We start from the raw sequence: 18,687 nt of genomic DNA, 5'->3' as shown, positions 1-18,687 counted from the left end.
ATAATATAGATACAACTTAAAGTATATAGTAGCATGTGTATAGGTTATATCCAAAAACTGTGCTGTTTTATGTAAGAGACTAGAGTATCCACAGATTTTGGTATCTGAAGGAAATCCTGCAACCAATCTCCCTTGGACACCAAGAGATAACTATAATAGGAATGTCTGGCAAGCTCTCAGCAGAAGCTTCCCTGCAGCCCTACTGCCTTCTGTAGTTCCACTTCCTCTCTCTCTAGGTCACTCCTTCAAGTACCTTAATTCTAAGAATCCTACAAACATCACCCTACTGGGCAAACCATTAATTCCTTTTTGTTGTTCTCACCCACCTCATATCTTCACTTCCTTGCTTAACCAATTAAATTCCATGAGCAACTATTTTAATCAGTTATTTGCATATGCCCTCAACTTCCTTGTCTCTTTTTCACTTCCTCTTACTCATCCAGGAAAACTCCAACCCTGTTTTAATTAAGCTTTCTCCATTCTGAGTTTTGACTTGTGCACCTGAATGTGGGTGGAGAAAAACCCACAACCATGCTACTGAGTCTAAATTCAAACTCTTGATATCTAGTGGACTCCTAATGATACCTGGTTATCAAACTACATCTCCTTGTTCTTTTTACCATTCTACTCTTCTAGATGACTTTTTCATGTCTTCACTTTTATCTTCACACCTCATTTCTACTCCCCTCCTGCCCAAATTCATTGTCAGTTGTGATCTTGCTTCCTACTCATAGAGAAAAAATTTGAATCAGTTAGTGAACAGAAGACTCAGCTGTCAGTATTGTACCCTTGTAACCTGCCTTTTTTTAACTGTTTGGAAGCCATGGAGGTGCTCTGCTGAAGGGAATCTACTGGATGGTGTGTAGTTGCTTTATGGCCTCCAGTTGACACATTTTTGTTTTATTGCAGAGTTTACACTGAGAGCCCTCCATTCCCTCCCCTTCTCACCCATCCTTGGTCTCCCAGCCAGTGACTGGGCATGGTGGGAGTACTAGAGATGGGTCATTTATGTCCCAACTGTAATTCTTCTATTAGGCAATGTCTGCTCGAAGACTCCTTATGAACCCAGGTTAAGGCGTTCTGTGTGGTACTACAGTTTTGAATCTTCCTATCCCAATCCTCTTCTTTCTTATTTAAAAAACCTTTAGGGAGCTATAATTCGCATATCATAAACTTCACCTCTTTACAGTGTACAATTTAATCATTTTTCATATATACACAGACTCGTGCAACATTACCACAATCAATTTTAGAACATTTTCATTATCCCCAAAAGAAACCCATATTCTTTAGCTGACACTCTCCAAACTCCTTCCCCACAACCTTAGACAACTATTAATTTACTTTCTGTCTCTGTAGGTTTGCCCCTTCTGGATAATTCATATAAGAGCACTTGGTCATAAACTATGCAGTTATCTGTGACTGGTTTCTTTGACTTAGCATGTTTTCAGGACTCAGCTCTGAGCTAACATCTATTAGTACTTCCTTTTTATAGCTGAAAATATTTCATTGTATGGGATATACTACATTTTATTTGTTTTATTTGTTTGTCTATTTGTTTATTTGTTTTATCATTTGCCAGTTGATAGACATTTGTGTTGTTTCCACTTCTGCCAATTATGAATAATATTTCTGTGAACATTTGTATGCAAAGTTTTTTTTTTTGCCATTTCTTGGGCCGCTCCCGTGGCATATGGAGGTTCCCAGGCTAGGGGTCTAATCAGAGCTGTAACTGCACGCCTTCACCACAGCCACAGCAATGCAGGATCCAAGCTGCGTCTGCAACCTACACCACAGCACACGGCAACGCCGGATCCTTGACCCACTGAGCAAGGCCAGGGATTGAACCCGCAACCCCATCATTCCTAGTTGGATTCGTTAGCCACTGAGCCATGACGGGAACTCCCGTATACAAGTTTTTTTGAAATGATATTTTTTTTATTTCTCTTGTGTCTATACCCAGGAATGGTATTGTTGGTCCACATGATAATTCAAAGTTTAACCTTTTGAGGAACTACCCAATCCTCCTTTGTTTCTTCTTTTTTCCTTCAGCTCTCAGACATGCATTGTGGTCTGAAGTCTCTTCCCACACACTCCTGCTCTCTTTTCCCTTTACCCTTCACAAGCATTTCTCCCAATACATCCTTGCACATCTAATTTTATCCTGGCACCTGCTTACACATCTTAGATGAATGCTCTGTGCTCTCGTGTAAGGCCAAACTTTTCATTTTTTGATACAGTTTCTATCTCCTCTTCCTATTCAAGAACATTATTCCAGCAATTCCCCCTCTCCTTCATGAATTGTTGTTACCTTTCTACTGGACCATTCCACTGGATTTCATATATGATGTTATGTCCCACATTGTTTAATTAATTAAACAATTATTCACTTTGCCCTACTTCTCTTTCCACCACTTTCCTTATTTCTCTCTCTACTTTAATAAAGACTTCCCCTAGTAGTTGTCTACACTCATCATCCTCAATACCTCTGCCCATCTTCTCTTGAATCTATTAGATCAGGATTTGGCCTCACTAATCTATAACTGCTTTTGTCAAGGTCATGATCAATGACCTCCTCCTGGGTGTTAAATACAATAGACAACTCTCAACCCTAATCTTACTTGATATAGCAATATTTGATGCAGTTGTTGGTACCTTCCTTTTAAAATACTTTATTTGGCTTCCAAAAGCCACAATTTCTTGATTTTTCTCCTATCTTACCAATTCCTCCTTAGCTATCTCGTTTGTTGATTCCTTCTAATGTCTCCAAACTCTGAACATTGAAGCATCTCACATCTATGTCCTTGGACCTTTTCTCTCTTCTATCTACATCTATATCCACTCTCTTGGTGATTTCACCCAATCTCATATTTTAAATATAATCTGTACTCTGATGACTGCCAAATTTATATCTTCATTTCAGACATCTCTCCTAAACTTCAGTCTAATACATTTAACTGCTTATCCAGTTTCTCCTGTATGCCTAATAAGTTTCTCGTACTTAACAGATCAAAAACTGAACTCTTAAACTTGCGTCTTACAAGTCTTCTTTGTCTCTGTTAAAGATAATTCCATCCTTACAGTAGGCCCATCCTTGTGGACCAAAATCTTTATCTTTGACTACTTTCTTTCTCTCACACACTAGATGCAATCCATTAGCAAATCTGTTGACTTTTCAGAATGTATTCAGAACCCTTTAACTTCTCATTACTTCCAAGGCTACCATCCTCCAATCTAAACCATTTCTCACCTGGCTATTCCAATAGGTTCCTTGTTGGTCTCCTTATTGTTACTTCTAGCTCTTGCAGTCCATTCCTAACATAATATCCAGAGTGATCTTATTAAAATGGAAAGCAGAATACCAGCTATAAGAAGACTTTTTGAGACAACCAGGGGTATTTCAACATGAATTAGATAATAGATATTAAGGAATTATTGCTAATTTTTTGTGGTATGATGATAGCATGATCACTATGTTTTTAAAAAGTGCTTATCAGTTAATATGCATACAGTTAAAGATGCACATTAAAATATTTATGGGAAAAATTACATGATATCTGGAGTGTGCAAAAAATATGGGTAGAAGTAGAAAAAACAAGATTGGCAAAATATTGATAGTTCTTATGGTGAGTGATAGGCCTAAGAGAGTTTATTATCCTGTTCTCAACACTAGAAGAGTAAGGAAATACATTCAAATTCTTCAAGGGAAAGAAAACACAAATTTATGTGTAACAAAATTTAAGTGGAAAGGAAATGGAAAAATAATTTTGAACATCACTAATTAAAGACCAGTTCTGGGCCTTCTAGATGAATTTACTAAAGACTTAACTGAGAGATAAAGAAACTAGAGCAGGATGATTGATGAATGTTGAATCCCTTTTATTGTAGGACTAAGAATAAAGTGACCATGGAGGTTATAGCTACAGAACATACTGTAAATTTTTAAAAGAAACAATGTAGGTTATGAAAACAGTCCCAATACTACCCATTTTTTTAAACTCAAACCACACCAACTTTAAGAGAACATCCTTTGTTGGGAAACAGAGCTAGATTCAAGTATCAGCTTTAATACTTAGTGATTATATTGTTTTGGACCAGTTAACTTTGATGAGTTTCATTTGGTGTTTATGAAATAGAGATAATACTTATGTAACAGAATGTACAGCAAAAATCATGAAAAGTTCATTCACTTAATAGATATTTATTGGCACTGCCACATTCCAAACATTACACTAGGTGCTAGGTATACAGTATAAATGCAACAGACTTGGAGCTTACCTTCTACTTGAAGAAAGGCACACAAATAAATAAATGAAATATATTGTATGTGAAATGGTCATAAGTGTCACGGAGAAAACAAATCAGGAGACTCATGTAGGCAGTGCTGGGGGCTGGGAGACATTGCAATTTCAATTGCATTTTACTTCAATGACATGATGGAGCAAGCCTTGTGGATATAGAAAGATGGGGAAGGGACCCAGGGAAAGTCACTGCCCTGATTTCTGGCTGCAGCTGTGGTTACTGTTGTAGCTCTTGTAATGACCCATGTTGACTTCCTGGAAGCAGCTACTGACTTCTACAACTTCACACTTCCAGTCTTCCAGTCTTCCAGTGGTACACCTCCCTGGATTAACTCTCTGATCCAGCCACAAAAAGCTCTGCCTTGAGCTCTCAGTTTCTTACCAAGGCCTCAGATATATAAGTATTTTATTTGGAATGATCTTGATTATAGCTCTTTCTCTGCACTCCCTTCCTGACTCTGACATAGGTGCTGGATGGTTGGTCTGGAGTGCAGTCTTGAACAACATCATCCTGTGCTTAACTCAGTCATCACTCATCACACCTCCTGATACTCAGCCATTTTCTCCAGCATAAGCTTCTGGACCTCAGATTCTTCCCTTAAAGTGGGTTACTTCAGTAGTTGGACCTCTGGCCAGGGAGTAAAGTGGTAACTTGTGTCCTGATAGCTTAGTGTATTATTAGTACAGAGGATTTGGTCCCTAAATCCTCATTTTGTCTTGCCATTGTTCTTATTCATTAATTCATTTATATGACAATATATATTTAGCACCTATGACATATCAAACTTTGATCAATACTGGATATGTGGTGTGGAAAGAAATAGATATGTTTCCTGCCTTTACAGTCTACAAGGTTGCATTTGCATTCTTATGCAATAGACTCTTCCTACACTTACTCTACCAGACAAAAAAACAGGTATATTGCTTGGGGTGCATAATCTTTGCAGCCTCTGCAACTTGTAGAATATGGTATTTATACTTTATGATTGTATCTCATTAGTGATATCTATAATATATAAGGTTCTTCAGCATCAACCCTTTCTGATTATAATTTGTTTGATTTGTGTTGTTTACTCAAGGCTATTCAGTTTCAATTAATTTCACTGTAACAATGTAATCTTAATAAAATAAGGGGCTGTTATATGGTCTAGGCATTATATAGTAACTGTATTCAAATAAGCATAAGTTAAAAGCCAAAAGTAATTGAAGAGCATATAGCATTTTTTAATGGCATGCAAGGGTACCCAAGTTATAACAGAAAACAAAATATTTTAAAATCATTTCTTATTTCCCTCCATATACTAAAGCAACTTGAAATAAAGATCTCTTCTTTTTATTCATCCCTCAAGACAGGTACTACACCTGAGCCTCATGCATCTTTCATCTTGGCCCACTCTCTCTCTTCTGTGCATCTCCTGCTTATTGTGAAATTCACCCTATCCTCTTTGTCTTATTTATTTATTTTTTTTACTTTCCACTGTCACCCATTACATGGATTCTCTATTATAGTGATGTACTTATTTTTGGTTTTGCTGTGTTTTTTGAGCAGAGAAAGTCTTATTGCAGGGCTAAGCAAGGAGAATGGGGGTGACTCATGCTCACAACAGTGGTTCTCAAACTTTATCATGCCTCAGAATCATATGGAAACCTGTTTAAAACACAAGCGACTGGGCCTCACCTCGAGAGTACGATACAGGAGGTCTGAGTTGGGGCTCAAGAATTTACATTTCTAACAAGTTACCTGTTACTGCTGGTCCAGGGATCAGATTTTGAGAACTACTGCTCTCCAGCATAGGAACACCTGGGAGCTGTTCCAGCAAACAAGAATTTATCCCTGGGTAGAAGCCTTTGTTAAACATTATTCATAAATTATCTGATTCGTTATATGTTTATACCAAGCTTAAGAATTTAATGAATCTTCTATCAGCATATTTAACATTCTGTATAATGATATGTATCTGGTAGACTCTCATATAATACAAGGAGAATAAAGACAATAATAGTTACTGCTTGCTTACCTGTACAGGAGACATTGAAGTGGGGTTGTTATGAGCGTTAGCTCTGAAGCTAGGGATTCAGTCTTGACTCTGCATACTTTCTGGAACACCCTGGGAAAGTTAATCTCTTGTGTCTCAGTTTCTTTTGAAATGAAGAAATAGTCATCTCACAGACTTGTGAGGCTCAAGTGATTGGTATGTTGCACATACTCTGATATTACCTATTGCCATCAGGAATTTGTTGAGTGTTTTCTGTATTTTAAAACTAAAATTAGTTCTGAAAGGTAGGTGACCCTATTATTCTCATGGTGGAGACTTGGAAAGAGAAGTTCAGAAAAGTTGAATAAAGAACCCTCTGCTAGTAACAATCTCTGGTCTTTGTTTTTCACCAGTGTTTTCCCAAAGGAATTATCTTCTCCCATAACAAAAATGGTACAAAGAAGCTAATTTCAAAAGTATATTTGTTTTTTAAAATTTTATTGAAATATAGTTGATTTATAATTATTGTGTTAGTTTCAGCTGTATAGTAAAGTGATTCAGTTATACCTATGTATATAAATATATATATTCTTCTTTTACATACTCTCCCATTATAGGTTATTACAAGTTATTGAATATTCCCTGTGTTATACAGTAGGTCCTTGTTGGTTGTCTATTTTATATATAGTACTATGTATGTTTTAATCCCAAACCCCTAATTTATCTCTCTTCCCTCCTTACTTTTGGTAACCATAAGTTTGTTTTCTGTGTCAGTGAGTCTCTTTCTGTTTTGTAAATAAGTTCACTTGTATTCTTTTTTTTAGATTCCATGTATAAGTGCTATCATATGATATTTGTGTTTGTCTGATTTACTTCACTTAGTATGATAATCTCTGACTCCATCCATGTTGCTGCAAATGGCATTATTTCATTCTGTTTAAAGCCTGAGTAATATTCCATTGTATGTATAAATGTACCACATTTTCTTTCTCTATTCACCTGTTGATGAACATTTAGGCTGCTTCCAGGTCTTGGCTATTGCAAATAGTGCTACTGTGAACACTGGGGTGCATTTTCTTTTCTTTTTTTTTTTTTAAGGGCTACAGATGTTCCCAGGCTAGGGGTCTTATCTAGAGGTCCCAGGCTAGGGGTCATGGTAATGTCAGATCTGAGCCGGGTCTACAACCTATACCACAGCTTGAAGCAATACTGGATCCTTAAGCCACTGAGTGGGGCCAGGGATGGAACCTGCATCCTCATGGATACTAATCGGGGTTTGTTTCCACTGAGCCACAATGGGAACTCCCATTATCTTTTCAATTCTGGTTTTCTCTGGAAATATGCCCAGGAGTGGGATTGATGGATCATATGGTAGTTCTATTTTTAGTTTTTAAAGGAACCTCCATATTATTTTCCGTAGCAGCTACACCAGTTTACATTCTGCCAACAGTGGAGGAGGTTCTCCTTTTTCTCCACACCTTCTCCATTAATTAGTCTATTTAAAAAGTCTATTTGTAGACTTTTTAATGATGGCCATTCTGATTGGTATGAGGTAATGACACCTTATCGTAGTTTTGATTTGCATTTCTCTAATAATTAGGGATGTTTTATATCTTTTCATATGCCTTTCATATGTCTTCTTTGATATTCTGCCCAGTTTTTGACTGGGTTGTTTGTTTTTTTGATATTGAGTTGTATAAGCTTGTTGTACCATTTTGGAGTTTAATTCCTTGTTGGTTGCATCATTTGCAAATATTTTCTCCCATTCTGTCTTTTTGTTTTGTTTATGGTTTCCTTTGCGGCACAAAAATATATTTGAATGTGATAGAATAATTACTTCCTTGATCAAGATGGTAAATTTTATAATCTAATGTTATTATGTTTGCTTTAAAATATATTAAAGATATATTAAAGACAAATAATGGAAATAAGCATGGGTAGAATAGTGGCTAGTGTGTATCTAACATTTGCAGAATACCTGTCATATAATAGGTGTTTAATAAATATTGCTGAACTATTGAAATGAATATGATTTGGAATTAAAACTACCTCAAATTAAATATTCATAATATCCAAAGTTAGTGAGATTAAGAGAAATGGGCATTGATACACTACTATGAGATTTTTGAAAGTCAATTGGGCAATAGCCACCTAACTTTAAATACATATGGCCCAGAGAGTCTAATTGTTTATCCTGGGGAGTACATTTGTGCCCATGGAGTGCATGTGAAGTGATGTTCAAATTTAGCACTGTTTTGTTTGTTTGTTTGTTTTTTGGGCATGTGTGTGGTATGTGGAAGTTCCTGGGCCAGGGATTAAACAAGCCACAACAGTGACAATGCTGAATCTTCAAGCACTAGACCACCAAGGATCCCAGCATTGCTTTTATCTGTGAAAATTACATACCTAGATGTTCATAAATGGGAGAATTACTTAATAAGTTACCTTTTTTTTTTTGTCTTTTCTAGGGCCACTCCCGCGGCGTATGGAGGTCCCCAGGCTAGGGATCCGATCGGACCTGTAGCCACAGGCTACAGAGCCACAGAGACACAGCAATGCAGGATCCAAGCCACGTCTGCGACCTGAACCACAGCTCATGGCAATGCCAGATCCTTAACTCACTGAGCAAGGCCAGAGATCGAACACGCAACCTCATGGTTCCTAGTCAGATTCGTTAACCACTGAGCCATGACTGGAACTCCAATAAGTTACCTATTTTAATGGACACTATAAAAGTTTAAAAAGCATGAGGGAAAGTGATAAATACTGAAATGAAAGCTCTTCAGGAAGTGTTAAGTGAAAAAATGGTAACAGAAAAAAAATAGAATTATCTGTTTTGTTTACAGAACTCAAAACCAAATCTATTGGAAATTAGTAGGAAAATGCTTAGAAAAAATTCTGAAAAGTTATGCACCAGGTAGTTATCAGTGATTACCTCTGGGATATGAAGAGGGCTAGGAAAAGAGGAACTTCCACTTTGTATATTTTATATTCTATATTAGTTGGGTTTACAAGAAGTAGTATGCATTATTGTTTATTTTGGGATCAAAAAAGAAAAAAGTAACTTGTTCAACAAGTATACTTAAAAGCCTTTAAATAAGAGTAATAGAATCTAAAATATACAAGATATGCTTTCACAAGCCTTAAAACATGTCTATTCCAGGAGTTCTCTTGTGGCGCGGCAGATTAAGGATCTGGCATTGTCACTGCAGAGACTTGGCTTCGGTTGCTGCTGTGGCACGGGTTTGAGCCCTGGCCTGGGAACTTCTGCATGCCATGGGTGCAGCCAAACAAAACAAAACAAATCTAGTAATTAGCAGTTATTTTTAAAAATCTCCAAAGTTATCATTACTACTAAAAACTTTAATATTTGTAGTGCTGTCGATTCCCAGAACATTTCCTGTGAGTAGTAAAAGATGAATTGGCATCTGAGCGGAAAGCACGCAATACTAAAATTCTTGTAGCATTAGAGTACCTTGCCAAAAGAGTTTGCCTTAGGACTATTACACCATTTCATGCTTGATCTGTAACAGATGGAAGTGGCAGAGGGAAAAAAAACAAAACAAAACTAAGTAAAACAAGACTCAAATAAACAAAGGTACCATTACACAAAAGAAGAAACCAAATAAACACTATTTGTTTTTTTTCTCAAAATGCATGGTTAAATCACTGTTCCATGGGAGACAGGATTATGTGTGGAGAAAGGAAGAGAAAGTTATTCTCCTGGCTTTTCTCAGTTTCCACTGGAAGAAGATAGGGTGATTTGGTCTTTTAGTTTCCTAGACTGCTATAACAAAATATCACAACTGGGGACTTAAAACATCAGAAATTTATTCTTTCACAGCCGTGGAGGCTGGAAGACTGATGCCAAGGTGTTGGGAGTGCCATACTCCCTCCAAAGCCACTACAGAAGATTTCTTACTTGCCTCTTCTAGCCTCTGGTAGCCTCAGGTGTTACTGGCTATAAATGCATCACTCTATTTTCTTGTCTCCTGTCTTGTGGTCATTATTCTCTTTGTTGTCTTTGTTTTCTCTACTCATAAGGACACCAGTCTTACTGGATTAGGGCCCACCCTAATGACCTCTTTTTAACCTAATGACATATACAAAGACCCTGTTTCCACATGTCATAGGCAGGGTGTTTTGGACTTTAACATAACTTTTTGAGGGACAGAATTCAACCCATAAATAAAAGGTATGACTTCTGCATAAGACTGACTGAGAAGGCTATAGCACTTCATAAATATTCAATTATAATAATCTCAACAATAGTCAGAAGACAGAGACTTAAAAAAAAGTGTTTCAGATAGACAAATTCAGGTATAGGTCACTGTGATGGGTCTTAGGTCTTGAAGAGAACTGAGAGGATAGACACATAAAGTAACACTACTCTAAAAAAGGTGCTCCTTCAGCATCAGTTGCCCCTGCAAGGAGGAAAACACTGGCTTTCCCTTGGACCAACTCATATGCTGTAGAGATAAAGAAGTGCAGCCTCAAAACCTTAGGAAGAAAAGACATCAAAGGAAAGAAAAAGGGGACAAAAAGGTCTAGTGAAGGACAAATGATAGACATTGGAGGTTAGCCAGGTGGGCGCAGAAGTTTAAAATTGAGAACTATTTTCCTATAGCATTTTCTGGTCCAGTTATGTATTTCACAGGTAAAACTAAATACATTATTATGATGCTTTAATATCAAACCAGGTTTTCCTTTGGTCAGTGGCATAGACAGAGTGGTGTGACCACAGCAGTGACTATAGCTACGATAAGAAAATTAACAAAATTATTAAGTTACAGAGAAAGTAGAGTGAAACAATTGAGAAAAAGAAAACTGACCTGTGGTGAGGGGAGTGATGTTTTGGAGGGGGAGGTACCTTTATATTCTGCTAACCTATGGGTTCTGTGTAATGTCTTAGATTGTGACTAACTTGTGTAGTTATGCTTAATTTTATGATTAAAGATAGAATTCTAAAATTGGTGGGTAAATTGGATTTTTACACATCAAAGGGAGTGTAGCCACTGTTTTATAATAACTTTAAATGGAGTATATGCTACAAAAATCTTGAATCACAAAAAAATAAATAAAAGGAGCTCATCTCATAAAAGAATAAAAGACATACATTTTCCCTGTTGTAATTTGAGAGAGTATTTTTTTCTTCTTTTCTCATCAATGTACTATAATATCTGTCTCACTCCAGGTTATTTCATTGCAAATACTAGAACCCTCCTGGATCTGGTTTAAGTAAAAAAGGAGAAATTTATCATAAGGAAGTATTTTCAAGATACCAAATACAGGAAGTTTCTTTGGGCCTTATGAGGAAGAGGAAGCTGTAAAGCCGAGGATTCATTCCTGATGCATGCCATTTCCTTTTTCTCTCTCTGTCTGTGTCAGTTCTTCAGTCCTAAAGTAAGTCAACTTTCCATGCAACTCCACTCACAAATAACAATGGCAACCTTACTGTGGCAGCCATAATTTTAGAGCATGGGTAACTTCACTTTAAGTGAACAAAAAAGTCTGAGCAACTGTCATTGAATCCCAGTTCCAACTTCCTCAGGAGGGAGACCCTGAATGGCTCAGCTTGAGTTAGGTGAGAACTCATGGTGTAGTCAAGGGTATGGGGCAGGGAAGCAAACCTTTAAAGGGGCTAGAAGAGGCTGACTATTCTCGGTGAAGAGGACAGTTCTCAAAGAAAGAGAGAGGAGAGTTCCTGTCGTGGCTCAGTGGTTAATGAATCCGACTAGGAACCATGAGGTTGCGGGTTCGATTTGTGTCGTTGCTCAGTGGGTTAACGATCCGGCGTTGCCGTGAGCTGTGGTGTAGGTTGCAGTCGAGGCTTGGATCCTGAGTTGCTGTGGCTCTGGCGTATGCTGGTGGCTACAGCTCTGATTAGACCCCTAGCCTGGAAATCTCCATATGCCTCGGGAGTAGCCCTAGAAATGGCAAAAAGTCAAAAAGAAAAAAAAAAAAAACAAGAGAGGAATCCTTATCTAAATAAGGACTCAGAAATTAATGCTCTGTAAAGTAATAATTATGCCAGGCTAATTTCTATGTCCTTCTTTCTCTCTCTCTCTCTCTCTCTTTTTTTTTTTTGTCTTTTTAGGTCCATACCCATGACATATGGAGGTTCCTAGGATAGGGGTCGAATCGAAGCTTCAGCTGCTGGCCTACACCACAGCCACAGCAACACGAGATCCGAGCCACATCTGCAACCTACACCGCAGCTCACGGCAATTCTGGATCCTTAACCCACTGAGCAAGGCCAAGGATGGAACCTGCATCCTCATGGATACTAGTCAGATTCATCTCCACTGAGCCTTGATGGGAACTCCTGATTTCTATTTTTAAGAGTGAATGTTGGTATGAATCCTTTCATAAAGAAAAATATGTTCAGTGAATTGGTGGTATAGCTCAAATGTTTTAAGCTGAAATTTTTTGTAAAGTAGAGCATAATTGTAACAGATATTTTGCCAAATAATCATCCTCACCTGAAGGAGGTTATTAATTCCTGGCTTACTGATGGGGAAATTGTTTTAGTTTTCATGCACCAACATTAAACTTACTTAGTTGTCTTAAGGGAAGGAGAAACCTGCTCGCCAGGAACACCTTTTTCTTTCAGACTATAATGAAGGATGAAAGGATTGAGGCAGAGACAGAGCTATGATAAAATGCCAGAGAGGTTTCGAAGAAAAATTATTTCCCCTATCCAACCAAACTTTAAAAAAAATAGTTCTAAAATATCTGCATTTTTCAAAGTAAAAAACATTGCTTGCTTGTCTGTCTATTTGATTCATACACCTGACTTTGTCTTTTGGCTAAATCTTTCTTTGCTCTTACATTTATGCTCCTCTTAAGAATGTTTTTGTTATTTCATTAATTAGCAGCATAGTTTTTTAAAAAATACAAATGCAACTCTTTGTGTTTATTTCTATTACACCTCAGGCCCTAACATTCCTGTCCAGAGTTCCCTGTAACAGAATAAATTGTAACAAACTCCAACATATTTCTTACACCTCCCAGCTTGGGGATTTCTATAAACTGTCACTATCACAACCACAATAGGCATTTAATAACTGTGCTGAAGGTTTAAAAATACTTTTTCATCTAATCTTTCAAACAACTTTTCAAGAAAGATATTCTTATCCTTATTATACCGATGAAGAAATGGAAGCTTAGAGAATGAAATGATTTCCTTAGTGAAAACTGTCACTCAAACCTGGATCAGCCAGCCTCTAAAGCTTAAGTTCTTAAACCCTTAACCATGGATTTTCAACCATGGCTTTCCTCTAGACCACTTAAGAATTTTAAAAAGAAGTAAATGCCAAAAGCTCCATCTGCATGTATTGTCACAGTCTTGTTGCAGGTGTGTGTTGAGGCGTCACAGTCAAGAACCACTGCTCCCATATTCTACTACAATGTAACAACAGAATTTGTGGCACAACACCCCATATGGGACAACTGGCTACTATTTTTTTCTTCTAGATATGGCCTTACCATATGTTTTGATATAAATGTGTTATCATCCAACTCAATTCACATTTCTTGTTTCTCCATATCAAGAAAGAATGTCTTTCTTTCTCCCTATGAAAGAATGTCTTGAAAGACTTGGTCAAATGTCTTCTTGGAATTTTCTTTTATCATTATTAAAAGGTAGAGGAAACATTCTGAACTGTTTGTCCTGGAACCTAGTTTCTAACTATATCATTACCAGGGATCACATAAAGAGCTAAAAAGATCTTTACAGAATGAAAAGAGCTAAATATTCCAGGGTAGTATTGGCTTAATATTAAAGTATCTTGGTGAGGAGAAAGGCTTTCACTATCAGAATGACACTAAACAAGTCACTTTATCTCTATGTGGGTAGATTGATTTTTCAAGTCTCTAAGCTTCTTTCCCCTGTTCACTCTGTCTTCCACTTTCAAATCACTAATTTAAAAAATAATCCCTTCACCTCCAAAAGAAACCCTCAATATTCACTAGTTTCAAAAGGCTTTTCCCTGCAAAAAGGCAGTGGATGGTAACATATCATGCCTGGTTGAATAAACACATAATTGCAAAATATAGAAACATTTACTTCAATGTATATGTACTGTTCCACAGTTCTTAAATAGGCGTTTTTCCCCCTCCACAATTGAGATGCTTTTCATTTTAACCCTAACATTCAGGCTACCTTTAGCACTGTTATGTTCTTTGTGTAGGTCTATGTTCTGGTTTCTACTCCAGCAACAGTTTTTGTTTGCTGGAAAAGGAAACTTGCATGGTGGTTGCTGCTTGTAATTTCAGCCTTAATATTCTAAGCAGATTTCAGATTTGCTACTGAGTTACAACTCCTATTTCTAGTTTCTTTTTAGAAATTTAAAACAACAACAAAGGACTCTCCAGCATATTTTGCTTGTAAGACAGTAGCCATAGGAATGCAATTCGCCTGTAAATCCTTCTTAGAAGAAAACACAGCTCTAGTTCATTATTTAAAGAAGTCAGTGTGAATTCGAGTCATTTCCTATCCTGCTATCATTTGCTCAAAGACCTTTTGCAATGGGTCTTATGTAAGAAGAAATGCAGGAGTTGCTTTGGTGAGGTTTATTTAAAGAAACCATTAAATACAAGCTAGATCTGAATCGCAGCATCGTTTGTATGAGAAAACAGGGGCTCTAAATGCATCCTGTTTTTTTTTCAGATGGACAGAAAGATGGTTAATGAGTGAAAAAGGCCCTACACGGTTGGTTCACCAGCTATTTCTCTGGCTTCACCTCTTAACACTGCCCCTTCCTTCACTGTCCTCCAGTCACAGTGACCTCTTTCCCCGTCCTAGAATTTGTCAAGCACATTCCCTTCTCAGGGTCTTTGCCTTTGCTAGTGTTTCTGCATGAAACTCTTTAGCCAGATAGGCACAGGACTGGCCTATTCTCATCATTCAGATCTCTGCTCAAATGTTACTCTGGGAGGTCCTTCCTGGTCACCCTAACTAAAATAGCACACCGCCTCCTCACTTCCTGCTCCTTTATTTTGTGTTATTTTTCTACTGGCAGTTATACTCTTGCACATTATACGTTTAAGGTATTTTTGTCGCTTTATCAGAATACAGGCTTCAGTAGGGCAAGAAGTACGTGGGTTGTGTTCACATAACATCCTTGGGGTCCTACAGCTTGGCACACAGTAGGTGCTCTGTAAATATTTGTTGAATGAATGGATGACGCCCTTTGGGACAGTGTAAGTTGTTTCTCCTCATTTGGCGGCCTTGTTGCCAATCCGCAGGCATCCAGGCACCGCTTCCCACCCTCACCCCGTTCCAGCAGATGTGACTGATTGGAATCAGGCGCTCGGAACTGCACAAGCACGAAACGGTGCGTGTGAACGCGTTGTCCAACCCAGGGCCCTACTTATCTCCGCCCAGCGGCCCGGACTGGGGGACAGGTTTGAGCACCCCAAAACGTGGAAGCAAAAGCAGAAAAAAGACAACAGTGGCGGGAGGGGAAAGTCTCTGTGTGGTGCCAGGTTGTGCGCAGGGGGCGCCTTCCCGGCTGGGCTGACTCATTCCCAGCCGCCTCCACGGCGGGCGGCGGCCACGTTCACGCCCATCTGCTGAGGGCCGGGCCCAGCGTCAGCTGAGCTCTGGCGTGCCCCAGGGTCCTGCTAGCTCTCCCCAGCTCAGGTTCCCCGCCCGCTCACGCTCTGGGGCAGCTGCGGGAATCTCCGTGCACACCCGCGGGGTTCCTGTGAAGCCAGGGCCCTGGGTAGCCAATCCCCCTCGCCCCGTGACGCGTGCGGTGAGAAGCCCCGCCTGGGTGGAGCTGCGCACGCGCAGTCGCGGAGCGCGCGCCAGGCCCCCGCCCCCGCCCTGCTGCGCCGCGGCCTCAGTCAGCCTGGATCAGGGAGCCGGACTGGAGGCCTCCTGGGAGCTTGAGTCGCACGTAAATAGGGCTTTCTAGCCAGAGTCGCCTGCGGCGCTGCGAAGAAGGTGTAGCCAGGGAGAGGGTGGAGCCAACGACTGTGACGGGCTTCCCGACTGCCCGAAGTGGGAGTGGTGGGGTTGCAGGAAGGAGAAAGGAAGAGAAGCAGAAGAGGGCAGCAGCGGCTGCCACTAACGGCCTCCCTGGGCGCTGACAGGCTGGGTCGGCGCCCAGTTCGCTGGGCAGTTCGTGCCGCCGCCTCGGCCGCTCGGCCCCTGGGCCCGGACTTGTGGCGCGGGGCGAGGCGGAGGGCTGCTGTCGCCGCGCAGGCAGAGGCCGGGTCCTCGCGGCCGAGGCATGTGAGTAGGAGCCGAACCCACACCGGAGAGCCCCGGAGGGCCCAGCCTTCGGACGCTCGGACCCTTGCTCCCTCCGGGGTCTTCGCGGACCGTGGCTGGCCGGAAGCGTCGGGTAGGAGCAGTGTCTGTGAGCTTGGGGGGGCGCGTCCTCGTCGCCTGATCCGTGTGGCGGGTGAATGTTATTGCTGCCCGGACTCCGGGTGGTGGGCAGCACTTGTTCTCTGCATCCTCCCTCCCACCTCTAATCCCTGCTTTTCTCCTGCTAGTGGCTGTAAACTTCTCGGCAAGAAAATCCTCCTCTTTAAAAGGAAACCTACAACGGAGTGTCTTGGTGTTGATGTTGCATCCTGTGCCTGTTAGTCCATCTCCCACTTTACTTAGCCATCTTTAAAATTTTGTAGACACCTAGACAGCCTAGAAAAGAGCATCTCTTTTCCTTGGATTTCTGCAGTGGTAACTGCCCTGTTTTTATTTTATTTTATTTTATTTATTTATTTAGGTTTCGGAAGCAGGCAAGGGAAGATGTGATCTGTTTCTCTTCTGCAGAAAAAGAGGCCCTTCCTCCCCTTCCCGCGAAGGTGAGTGTGCGATCCTGGCTGCTCTTTTTCGCTGTAAAGACTAGGGTGTCTCGAGCGTGCGTAGGAAGGTTGGAAGCTGTGTCGACAAGCAGGGCTCATTGTTGCTTACTCCTTTGAAAACGACAGTGCTGAACTTTGAATGTTGGTTTGGGAGGGTGATTTGGGGGTTTGTTGTTGCTCTTGGATCCTTTAAGAAACATTCATTGTTTCTCTGCTGATTGTACATTGTTTTTCTTTGTAGAGAAATCGTTGTCAGTTACCCTTTCTCAAGCAGCCAGAGATTCTTAATCTTTCAAGGAGGAACGTTTTCAAGTAGCAAGAAATACCTATTGAGAGGACACCTTAGCTGCTTTTGCTGGGGTTTCTGCTACTACATTGAATGCTTCCTGGATGGTTTTATCTTCCCAAGTTAGCTGTGTCGGTTGAATTTACCCATTTTGCTTTCCGGTGGTTAATAATCTGTCAGGAGAAACTCCTTTTTTTTTTTGAATGAAAGGATAGAGGCAGCTGAGTATGTCATAGAGGGGAGGAGAAATGTGGGGAAGGACACTAGAAGTGGAATTAAGAGTGATGACGATGGCTTTTGGTTTCGTAATAGGTTTGTTCGAGTGAGTTGTTGGGCTGCTGCAAATATTCTAGTACAACACCCAACAGATATGAAGATGAATAATCAACCTTTGGCCTCTGTTTCCCTACTCCCTTAACCTTTTACCACTTTAGGTGTGAGAATCACTTGCTTGTATGTGCACATATCTGTCAGTGTGTGATATGTTTACAAACTAGATAGGTCCAACGGTACATGTATTTACCTGTACAGGAAAACCACAGTAGTTGCTGACTACATAAGCATAATGCTTGTTTTTGCTCAGAGAATCTTGTGTTTGGAGTATGTAGCATGTTTTAGTAAACTGTTAAGGGATAGCTTGTTTCATTTATTAATTTTTTTCCCCTAATGGTTTGGGACAGGTGTTTCAGGTATAGGAAGGGAACATGATTTTTTTTTTCACCTGACTGTTGATGAAAGGGGACATGCTTTTGAGGCAGAATAGGGAAGGATATTAGCTTTGGGGTGAGATCTGGGTTTGAATTCTAGTGTTCCTGCTATGTAATAGTGGGTATTATTTAAAATCTCTTTGAGCCTCACTTTCTTATAAAATTTTTGTGAGGCTTGAATAAGATTACACATGCAAAGTAGTACATTGCTTGAATGCTGTGAAAGTAATGGCTACTCTCATGGTTGGACGGGCAAATTGTGTTCAGAGAAGGGCAGGATGACTCTGCATAAGGTGATCTGCCGGTGCCCAGTATTTCTTCCTCTTTAGTATGAGAAAAAGGACCTTTATGTCTTGAACTGGTTAGGGGGCTTAGAGCCTTTTTCTGGAAAGGTTTGACCCTTTGCATCTCTTCCCTCCCCATTGCAACTCCCCCTCCTACTCTTCCCCTTCATTCCTATTCCTCTACCAACTATTGTGCTGCCCTCTTGTGGTTAACTACACTAATAAGAACTTTCTTTTGCTCCTCTCTCATTACTTTTTTCACTTCCCTTTGCTCCTAGTTTCCCAGACTGTGGCCCTAGAACGCCATTGAAC

At 39.9% G+C, this 18,687-nt stretch overlaps 1 protein-coding gene across 4 annotated transcripts in view; it reads left to right on the top strand.

Moving 5' to 3' along the window:
* JAK2 (Janus kinase 2) overlaps positions 15,939-18,687 on the top strand; it is a 152,567-nt gene continuing 149,818 nt past the window's right edge. The window contains exons 1-2 of one of the 4 annotated variants that reach the window (XM_021082799.1): positions 15,939-16,632; positions 17,020-17,098. The gene's annotated coding sequence lies outside the window, so the exon portion shown is untranslated. 4 annotated transcript variants of the gene reach the window in all.

This window comes from Sus scrofa, chromosome 1 (assembly GCF_000003025.6).
Source record: "Sus scrofa isolate TJ Tabasco breed Duroc chromosome 1, Sscrofa11.1, whole genome shotgun sequence".
Classification (NCBI taxonomy): domain Eukaryota; kingdom Metazoa; phylum Chordata; class Mammalia; order Artiodactyla; family Suidae; genus Sus; species Sus scrofa.
Note: the sequence above shows the minus strand (reverse complement) of the source record. Positions and strands in the feature narration are given on the sequence as shown.